A 9271-nucleotide genomic window follows, 5' to 3' on the forward strand; every position below is an offset into this window, starting at 1 on the left:
GCCGGCGCAGCGCGCGCTCCCGAGGCGCGCGCACCGGCCCAGCCGGCCCTTCCCGCCCCGCCCAGTCCTCGCCTCCCTCTGGCTCAAGGCAAAAGAATACCTGCTGGAGCCCCGGCTTAACGCAGATTGAAACTTAAAATGTCTGGGTCTTCTAGAGGTGATTTTTTTTTTTTTATGAATAGTTTCTTTGAGGGGACCTAGGGGAGACAAAGTGGGCCACGGAGCGAGTACCCGGCTGGAAGTTCCCAACTCTGCATGTAGAACCTGCCAGCCTGTGCCCTTGGCTAAGCAGTGCGTCTTCCTGGGCTTTTTCCCCTCCCGCGGAAATGAGGCCAGAGGAGAGGTGGGATCACCCACTGTCCACATCCCCATCAGCCTGATCGCACGGTCCCCCGCACCCACCTTCTGCAGGCTGGGGGCGCCTGTCGTCCTCAGCAGGTCCTCTTGACCGCGCCCTGTCCATGACCGACCAGGATTCCATTCCTTTCTCTTCCGCTCCTGTGCGTCCTCTCCGTCTGGGTGATCGGGTCACCTCCGCGGGGATGACCAGATCTGTGCCTGCAGGCCTGGCCGTCTGGGGGAAGCTATCGCACGTCTCCAACTGTCCACTGAATAACCTCAGCTAGATGCCCCAAATCAGCGGACTCACAGACCCAAGACTCAACCGGCGTCTTCTCCTAACTTCTAACAACTTCCGCCATTTTCCTAATTTTCCAGGCTAGAAAGAGTCACCAGAGACTTTTGTCTTCCTGGGTCTTCCCAATGCTCTCCCAGCTGTCACACAAAGTCTCCGTCATCTGACCTCATTTTCATTCCTGTAACCACTCTTTCCAGTTCAGCCACTGCCCTGCACCTGGCGCATTCCGACAGCCTCCTGGTCGGTCTCCACCACCGGCCACTTGACCCTGTAGCAAGGCAACTCCCAGAAGCACCGGGGCATCAGGCATCCGCCCCCCACCCCCAAAAAAGCCGGCGTTAGTACTAACTGCTTTGTCCACTGGCTGGAGTAGCGCTTCATAATGGTAGACCCAGGTCCTCTGCCACCAGCTCCGCCACATTTCCCAGACGCTCTGGTTCTGGAGGCTTTCAGCACCTCCCTTCTCACGCACCCTCCTAATCTAGACTGCCCACCCTGCCTCTCTGCACCCCGCCACATCCACCCCTAGTGTCAACTCCAGAGAAATCAACCTCCTCCCTAGGTGCTCCCACTGCTTACTGCCCTAGTCCTGTTTAAACTTTTGTTATTGTCCTCATCAGCTGAGTGTAAGCTCCCTGATGACAAAGATCAAGGCTTCATCTCAGTGCTCCCCAGTGACTTGACAAGAGTGACAACTTAGAGAGTTATCTGCATTTGTCATACAAATCTGTCTTTTCTGTGGGGCCTCATGAGAGAGGTGACAGTGATGAGCTTGAAAACAGTGAACTCCAAATGCCAGGTAGACATACAAGCAATGGACACTGGTGGTCCCACCACAGTCCCCTTTTCCCGGTGAACAGACCCCTGGTACAGGAAGGTCAACAGAGGACCTGGTCCAGACCTTCAGGCTACAGACGAAGTGCCTTCAATAAATAAAATGCAGCAGAACCAGGATTCCAACCCCCATCCTCAGAGCAAATCCCTGGGCTCATATCACTACAGCACAGTGGGGCTACGCCCTCCACAAGGTAAGTGGTATCAAGTCACACTAGGGCAGGATAATGCCAAAATAAAAATATTCAGTCCCTTCAGAATGCACGAGCAGGGCTTGACCATTTACATACAGCGGTGTAACTGAGTTTGGTTCCAGAGAAGACTGTTATGTTGCATTAAACACACTGACAGCACGCTGACATTCTGAGTGGAATGGTCTTCATTTCAGCAGATCTTTGTAGAAATACAAAGTGCACATTGGACCGTGTACTCGTGGAATTTCCAACGCCCTGACAGATGCCTTTATCTGGAAATCCTGCCATGTCTTGAAGACACGTTATGTCCAAAACCAGAACCCTCTTACCTACAGTCCCCAGTCTCTGCTCTCTATCTCCGGTCCTGGCGGGCCCTGCTCCCAGTTACCCTTCGTCAAGCTTCAAGAGCTTCTACCTACAGCCTTCTTTTCACACCTCTCTCTCCTCCCCTCCACCCACTGTCACTACCTACCTAAGGCCCTCGGGGCACACCCCTGTCCCCAGTTTGTTTCTTTCTAATCTTTCCTAGCATGGCTGCCAGATCACTCCTTCTTAAAGTGCCACTTTGAAGAGGCGACAGCCCCTCACTCTACAGTTTACAATGGTCCTCTGCCTACAAACCACAAACTCATCGCTTTGACATCAAAAGCTTCACAAGCCCTGGCAAAAAGCTTCTTCCTCTACTGTCTGTTCAGAGGCTCCCTGTCACACACCTGCAGTCACCTGAAGTGTTTCCCGTTGTCTGTGGAGAATCTCCCTTGTGTCTGTTTTTGCTGATGTGTTCCCACTTTTTGTCATGCTCTCTCTTATTCCCCAGTCCGAGTCACAGCCACACGTCAAATTTTACCCATTCAAGTCCTGGTTCAAATGCTGCTTCTTCTATGAAGCCTGCCTTCCTAACCTGCTGGCTGGAAAGATGCTGTTCCACGTCTGGAGCCGCACACCTCTTTCCTGCCTAGTCTCCCTGGATTAGGTCATCCGTGTGTCTCATCTGGCAGCCAGTTTATCTATAAGTCTCTCACATACAGTTTCTCAAAGCGCAGTCTGGCAATGGAAACAGAAGACTGTTGCCCCCATCTCTTCTGCTCCAGCCAGGGCAGCCTCAAGGAATGTGGGGCTTGGCGAAAACCCTGCTACAGTCTTGTGTGTCTATATGTATTAAAAACCTGGTTCAAGTATGTGCCAAGGTGGGTGTAACAATACTCAGTAGAGGTTTATTAGAATGACTTCAATGGATGCTAAGGGCTCAGTGCTTCAGAAGCTCTGCCAAAGCCCTGAAAATTCTGTCCTTGAACTTGGTCAGCTATCTTCAGAAAGGCACTGTAAAATGGGCCGCTTGAGAGGGGGTCACACATCATGAGCATTTGGATTAATTTATCAAATAAGCTAGCCTTTGCGTAACAAAGCCCAGCAGGTCTGAGACACAGCACAAACATTCAGGTGTCCAGGAGGAGAGAAAGGCTCCCCAGGGAGCACACCCTGGCCCACCAGAGGTGGCCAGCCAGGGGCTGGCGGGCTGAAGAAGTGCTGGGCCGCAGCCCTGTGAGCTGTGTCTGCTCCTCTGCCATTTTGCCCAGACAAGCCCTGAAGATAGTGTTCTGAGTTCTACAGAGGCGCAAGCTACCTAAAGCTAATCATCCTGCCACAGCCAGGATTTGGGGACCTCTGTCTATATCTTGCTTTACTGTCTGCTATGGGTAATTTGTCACCACTGTGTACCTACCTGCAGAACTTCATCTCTATTTTTTTTGTTTCTCTGAACTCCAAGCCAATTCTGAGTGAAAACTTAGTTCCTCACACATAACTGGGCCCTAGATCTCAGAGCCTGGTCGAGATGGCAGAGAGCAGTGAAGGAACGTAGCAACCAGAGCACAGCTGGGTGGCTGACCCACAAATGAGGTCACTAACCCACTAGTAACCACGCTCCTCAGGTGACGCTGCCCTTGAGGATGGCATATCTGAGGCACACCCTCGCCTCCAGAGTCTTTCTGCTGATAAGAGCTGATTCTTTCACTCCTCATCAGACTCATGTAGAATTGGTTCATGCTGTGGTTTTGCCAGTACATCTCAATTTTTGAACTTTTTACCTTTTCCAAAGTCACCACGAAGACCTGGTTGTGAAACACGGTAGTTGGAGTTCTTTAAGTTCTTACATCCTCAGTCCTAAGGAGAGAAGGGCTTACAGCCCCGTTACTACACAGTCTTCCTAAGCCAATGTCTCCCTACAGAGCTACGCCTGAAGATATATGTTTTTGGCCATGTTTCATCTTGGTCTCCCCATATTAACAGATATGCAGCTTGGGTAGAGTGTTGGATTCAAAGAAAAGACAAAAGTGAATAATCTGACACAGAAAGTTTGGGTTTCATTACTTAGAATTTAGAAAGCAGCTTGGACCCTTGAATGAAACTACTCTATGCACGCAAGAGATCATCAGCATTTCTGTGACTTTTTTACATTGCAGAATGAATGTAAATGTGACTAAGTTCAGTGAACCACGTGTGCATCTGCCTTTCTGCTATGGTTACTGCCTTCTTCTGGAAGTAAAGAGCTACCCAACCTATTTACCTAACTAAGGACCAGTCTCCATGCAAAGGAGAAGCAGACAGGACTCTCACGGACTCACAGCACATTAATTTTCCATACCACTGCTGAGTGCTGAGAATTCAACTGTGAGTCAAGGTGTCTAGATAGAAAAATAGATGTGTGAAATTTGTCTTGGACAAGTAGCCTACGTGTTTCTTTATATGTGTTATTACCAATCCATATGCCATTATCAATAATGTAATTATTTCTGATCGTTTTTATGAACTCTTAGCATAAAACAACAAATTATCCTGAAATTAATGCTGTTTGGTCTTAAATTGCATCATATTATTACAACATATTTCCTTTGCCAATTATGATCGACTAATGTCTGACTTAATTAAGCTCATGTTAAAATGTCATTTCCAGAACTCATATCAATTAGTGGCAGGAACAAGTGAACCATAGCCTTTTTTCATCAAGATTTTAGGAAGTATCAAGATATAAGACTTTATTGAGTGTTTAAAAACATAAGCTTTTGAAGCAGAAGAGAAAGCAATGGTTGAGGACTAAAATTTCACCATCAAAAAATGTGCAAAATGAAACATCATAAAATAAAATTTTAAAACTGACCTCATTTCTTCGAAATAGAAAGAAAGTATATTTATACATACATGGGATCAAGTGCATTCCTAAATGGCTTCTACTACGCCAAGTAAAACTCCACCACCATGTTCATAAGTGGAGTCTAAAAAATTCAATTGTGTAAAATGCAGAATCTCATTATTGTGAAGATAATTAAAAGCAGTGTTTTCAGTCTGTCTGCACTAGCTCACAAACACTCAATGAAAGTAAATAAAAATAGACATAGAAGTTTGCACTGTCCACAGCTGACCACACACTGGTCTCAGAGACCCAAGGACACCAGAGCCTTGGCTGCCCAGCCATCACCCTCCCCAATCAGAAGATAAACTATGCTGTGAGAACAGGACAGGGTGGGAGGAGGAGGGGAAAGGCAATGTCAGGACATCCAAATCCTAGTTCCCAGGAAGTCTCACCTCAGTTGGTGCTGGTCCCTCAGCTTCCTGCTGTGCCTGCAGCCATGTAAATGACTGGGGGGGTGTGCGGTGGGTTCCCAAGATGAAGGTTCAGGGCATGCACTTTATTGAGGCCATTCTCTTATGAAAAAGAACCTGTAGGGATGAGCACATCAGGTCATGAGGAAAGAAGCAGAGCACAGTCCATAAACTGATGGGGCACCACTGATGGCCAGCCTTTGTCCTATGCGGGGGCCACCATCAATTGGCCCCATCAGGAGAGTGGGTTGCCGTGGTCCATCAGCACCAACACTTACAGTAGCTAAAGGATGGCGCATCAGCCTGTAAAGTGCCCCCGGGGGGGTACTGTGTCCTCCGCTGCCTGTCAATGGGGTGCAAACTTGGGTCGCCACTCATTGGGCCATAGTTGCTCATGTCCAGCATGGAGCTGGGCTGGACAGACAGACTGTGGAACATCAGGAACCCGCCAAGTCTCAGGGTGGAATTGTACTTATGTGATTGGCTGTTTGGGGTTTATCTTGTACGTTAATATTATTATTATTTTTTTTTTAATAAGCCAAAAAAAAGTTCAAAATGACTATTTTGCAGGCTTGCATGGGCTCAAGAATTTTAATGACGCCCAGTTATTCGTGTAGTTTTTACAAAGCAATCGTGCAAAGCGCTGTGCAGCTGCCATAGAAGATGGTGCTTGTAACCTCTGGGAGACTACGGTCCCGTAGGCACGTAGCCTGGGTAAGGAGCACAAGGGCGGACAGAGCAGTTAGCGCCCATTTCTACAGGCCCTTTTAGTCTGACATTTGCTGTCAACACACCTGATAACAGCACGTTTATAAGGTATCCCAGATTGTCCAAAAGGTCTGATCCAAAAAAGTTCCTTGCCCATCTGTACCTCATGTTGTTTCCACCTAAAGTGGTGACAGTATTAACCCAAGCTCGAAGGACAGGTGGCCTCTTGGGGGGGTACGTCTCCTTTGCCGGCAGCTTTTTTCTCAGCCCACGCCAACGATCTCTGCTTCATCTCTTGCTTTGTCTCCAGCCTGTACTTGTGGGCCAGCTTAAGCAGCTGAGTAGCTGTTTGGCGGTCCAAGGCCTGGGTGAACAGGTTCATTGCAGGAGGCACTCTCACGTCATATAAAGACTAGCCTTTGCTGCTGCAGCCTAATGTAGCAGGGCCATTTGACAAAGGTGAGGTCCCTTTTGGGCTGGATGTCCTGTCCAGTGCCAAAATTCCTTGGCCTTTTCTCAAACAGAGATTTGCCACCTTCTTGGCCTCCTGCTTCTTCACGACAGCAGGGCCGGGCCACCCTCTTCCCCTGAGCCTTCTTTCCCTTCGGTCTCTTGGGCAGTGAGAGGAGAGAGCCAACTCTTTACATCTTAACCGTTTTTCTGGTCTGATTATTTCTTTCAATCAATGAGAGAGGTACAGTAAAATTTCCCTCTATAACTGTGAAATTGTCTATTTTCCTCATAGCTCTATCAAAAGTTTTGGCTTTATATTTTTTGGTGTTATTTTTATAAGGTGGCTATAAATTTAGATAATCATATCTTCCTGATGAATTAAAATTTTTATCATCATGAAGAATCCTTCCTCATCTCTCACAATGCTTTTTGCCTTATAGTTTATTTTGTATGACATTAATCCATTCATACAAAAAATCTTTTGCAGATATATATGATCTATTTTTTACAATCTTTTACTATTATTCTTTTTACTGTATTCCCATGGTATATATAGTTCAATTTTTAAAATTCAGTATACGACTGTCTTTTTTTTAAACCAAAGAGTTTAGTCATTCACATTTCATGTAATTATTAAGATATTTAGGTTTAAATCTGACATCTTATTTTGCAATTTCTACTTGTCCCACTTCTTTTACCTTTTTCTCTCCTTTTTCTGTAGTATTTGATTGGCTAAGATTTCTTGATCATTTAACTTTTTCCCTCTCTTAGTCTGGAAATTGTGTATTCTAATTATCTTACTCTAGAAATTATAACACCAATGGTTAATTTATCAAAATATAATAAAAATCTTTGTTATTTTCTTGGATAACGCAAGAAACTTTGAACACTAGTTTCATTTACATCTCTTTTTAGACCCCACTAAATATTACTAATATTGTATTCAATCGATGTTCATTTACATTTACCTGTACATTCGGTTCTTTGTTATTTTTATTTATTTATTTATTTTTTTATTTTTGTATCTCAAAACTTGCATCTGGGGTCACTTATCTTCTATCTCCTTTAGAATTCCCTTTGGTGAGAATCAGTTGGTGATGAGTTCTTTCCATTTTTACTTGTGAAAATGCCTTTATTTCACTCTCATTCATGAAATATAAATTCACTATACATAGAATTCTAGGTTGGCAATTGAAGAAATCAATGTCATTCAATTTTCTACTTTGAATGTTGCCACTGAGAATGTGTAACCTATGTGTAACCATCAGTCATTTGAAGGCAATCTGTCCATTTTCTCTGACTGATTTTAAGATTTTTTTCTTTATCTTATAAGGTATCCATTGAATTTTAAATTTTGATTATTGTATTTGTTTATTTATTGCAAGAAGTTCTGTTTTTCAAGTGGGCTACATGGCTTTTTATAGTTTCTTGTTTCTTGCACATAGTTCAAGTTTTTATTTCCTTCCTCATGATTGGCTGGCCCTGAACCACACATGCATGCAACAGCTCAAAGTCCCCTGCAGAAGACAAAAGGTCTGAATGGACTGAAACTGTCATTCTAGAGACTGCAGATCCAGCCTAGCCAAGAAAACCACCTACTAAGTAAAGGAAGCAACACCCATAGAGAAAAATTACCAAACTCTGAACTCCACAGCTTAATTTTCATAATGACCAGGATATAACCAAAAACTACCAAGCCCATGAAGAACCAAGAAAATAGAACACATTGACAAAAGAAAAGAAAATCAACTGAGTTTGACTCCAAGTTTGGTTCCAGATGTTGGAATTTTTACTTCAGTCTTTAGTTGCTTTATTCATATTATGTATGTTGTTAAGTGAGGGTCTCTTTTCTTCCCTGCCTCCCTTCCTTTCAACTGTTTGTCTAGTCAATTTTCCCAATACGATTTATTGAAAAAAATCCATCCTTGCCCTACAGATCTAAAGTACAATCTGTCATATATCACATGGCCATAAAGAAGATACATGTGAATCTGTTTCTAGGTTTTCTATTCCAGTCAGCTGGCTCTTTGTCTACAAACACCAGTGTGTGGTCACACAACCTTATAATATGACTTCCTGTTTGACACAGCAAGTCTCCCCACCTTATTCAAGGACATCCTGGGTACTCGTGGCACTCTGCAATTCCATACATATCCTAGAGGTAGCTTATTGGATTACACTTTAAAAATTAAATGAAGAAAGCCTGTTGGAAGTATGATGAGGAACTTGGAATCAGTAAGTCAACTGGGGAGGAATTTGCATTACGGCGTTAAGTCTGAAATTCATGGGCACTCCTTAGCTCTTCACTTCTTTGGTCTCTTTACGTCTCACAATGAAGTTTTATCATTTTCCCTGTACAGGTCTTTTGTTAGATTAATCACCAAGTGTTTGACATTTGTTGATGCTACCTTAATGGTATATTTTACAAATGTTTGTTGTTTCCTTCTTGAATACAGAAATACAGTGCAACATAATACACATTTTTGGTATACAGATGCAGTTTTTGGTATATTTGAAAATTCTAGTAACTTATCTATAGATCACTTTTGTTTTCCCAAGTGCGCAGTCATCTGTGAATGTTAGCTTTATTTATTCCATCAAAATCTTTATAACTTACTCCTTTCCAGTACTTACTGCACTGGCTGAGACCTCAAACACACAGCTGGGCAGAAGTGGCATTAGCTGACCTCCTTGTCCTGTTCTCATCTCTACATTTCACCAATGAGTGATGCTCACTGCCTGTCCACTGTGGCTACCCTTCACTGGACTAGGAAGGCCCTGCCTACTCTCAGTTTGCTAAGAGGTGAATTGATTTGTTTCCTTAATGGAGTGTAAGCTGAACTCT

This window comes from Pteropus vampyrus, unplaced genomic scaffold (genome assembly GCF_000151845.1).
Source record: "Pteropus vampyrus isolate Shadow unplaced genomic scaffold, Pvam_2.0 Scaffold415, whole genome shotgun sequence".
NCBI classification, from domain to species: Eukaryota; Metazoa; Chordata; class Mammalia; order Chiroptera; family Pteropodidae; genus Pteropus; species Pteropus vampyrus.